Genomic DNA, 2,014 nt, shown 5'->3' with positions numbered 1-2,014 from the left:
ACTGAGTGTGGGCTGGGAAGGGCAGAATAAGTCTACTGGATTGCCAACAATACCTGAGACCTGTTCTTGGCTGTGGGTCAGGGCCTGGGAAGGAGTGAGAAATAGGCCCTGCTGTGAGGGCTGCCCCATTAAAGTGATAAGGCAGTGGTGGGATCTGTCCTCCAACAGCATGCACTGGGAATTGGGGAAGAGAGATGGACTCTGCCTGTAAAGGTGAAGGAGGACTTCTAGAGGTGGGAGAGTTGAGCGAGGGTTTTGAAGGATGTATACAAGTTTGCCAGGTGGAAAGCAGGGAGAGCGGAAAGATTCCTAACCAGGGAATGGGAAACAGCCCTTATGCCAGTGTATCTGGCCTAGGGACCGTGCTGCTAACTCAGCACTTATGGGGCTCTCCAAGTGCCCAGCTCTGTGCCAAGCATTGCACAGGTGGTGTTATGTAGGAGGTGGTGCACACAGGAGAATGTGGGCCCCACCCTAAGACTTACATTGTGGCTGGGGAGACAAGAGTTCAAAGGGAATTTCAAGATAGTTTCATGCAATGGGAATTCCTAGTGGGAGCCCCTAGTAGACCTCAGTTATCAGAGAAAACTTCTTGGAGGAGGTGAGTCTGGAGAAATGTCTAGGGAGACAGGAGGCAAGCAACATCTCAGGCAACTTCAGTAAGTGTGGGGAGGAGAAAAGGCCTGAGCTTTTGATGATTCAGCCCCTGGCACGACCCTGGGGTATGGGTGGACCAGGGAGAGGCCCAGTGAGACTGAGGTCCTGGGAGGGGGCAGTGGGCTGGACCTGTTTAGAACTCTTAGGGTTGAAGAAGATGTTTTAATTTTTAATCCAGCCTGGATTATATTCATCTTCATACCAATGCAGTCATAAAATGTAATGTTTAATGCTTTTTATGGAGGAAGGAGCCCATGAAGGCCAGTGTGCCTAGAACCCAGGAAAATCATAGCGCAGGCCTGGGAAAGACCACTTGACTGGGATTCTAACCTTAAGTCTTACTTGTAATTAGCTGTGGGCCTCAGTATCATCTCGGAACTGTGGAAACCTCAGTTTCCCCTTCTGTAAAGTGGGAGTAATAGAGCCATCCCATAGACAGCACAACCCCGGGGGGCACTGGTGATATTGACCTGGGCTATGTGGAGAAGGGCACACCCTAGGGTTATGCAACAGTATGCAATGGGAGTCAACAAAATAATAAGATTTTTTTTTTTTTTTACTATACTTTAGTTGAAGGTATATAGAACAAACTAGCTTCTCATTAAACAGTTAGTACACTTATTGTTTTATGACATTGGTTAACAATCCCACGACATGTCAACACTCTCCCTTCTGGAACTTTGGTTCCCTATCACCAGCTTTCCTGTCCCCTCCTGCCTTCTACTCCTTGCCCCTGGGCTGGTGTGCCCCTTTAGTCTCATTTTGTTTTATGGGCCTGTCTAATCTTTGGCTGAAGGGTGAACCTCAGGAGTGACTTCATTACTGAGCTAAAAGGGTGTCCAGGGGCCATACTCTGGGAGTTTCTCCAGTCTCTGTTAGGCTAGTAAGTCTGGTCTGTTTTTGTGAATTAGAATTTTGTTCTACATTTTTCTCCAGCTTTGTCCGGGGCTTTCTATTGTGATCCCTGTCAGAGCAGCCCGTGGTGGTAGCCAGGCACCACCTAGCTGTACTGGACTCAATCTGGTGGAGGCCGTGGTAGTTGTGGTCCATTAATCCTTTAGAATAATCTTTCCCTTGTGTCTTTAGTTTTCTTCATTCTCCCTTGCTCCTGAAGAGGTGAGACCACTGGAGTACCTTAGATGGCCGCTCACAGGCTTTTAAAACCCCAGACACTACTCACCAAAGAGAATGTAGAACATTTTCTTTACAAACTATGTTATGCCAATTAAGCTAGTTGTTCCCCAAGACCATGGTCCCCACAGCCCTCAGCCCAATAATAAGAATTTTGAAGACTGCTATGAAAAGAAATTTAATCTTCGTACTTGGGAAAGGGATCAGAGCCCCTTGCTCAACCTCA

General features: G+C 47.5%; 1 protein-coding gene across 1 annotated transcript in view; it reads left to right on the top strand.

The window, feature by feature from the left end:
• Positions 1-2,014, top strand: part of LRFN2 (leucine rich repeat and fibronectin type III domain containing 2) — a 268,159-nt gene that overhangs the window by 158,616 nt on the left and 107,529 nt on the right. The window lies entirely within an intron of this gene.

This window comes from Trichechus manatus, unplaced genomic scaffold, assembly GCF_000243295.1.
Source record: "Trichechus manatus latirostris isolate Lorelei unplaced genomic scaffold, TriManLat1.0 scaffold00065, whole genome shotgun sequence".
NCBI classification, from domain to species: domain Eukaryota; kingdom Metazoa; phylum Chordata; class Mammalia; order Sirenia; family Trichechidae; genus Trichechus; species Trichechus manatus.
This window is presented reverse-complemented; position numbering and strand designations above follow the sequence as displayed.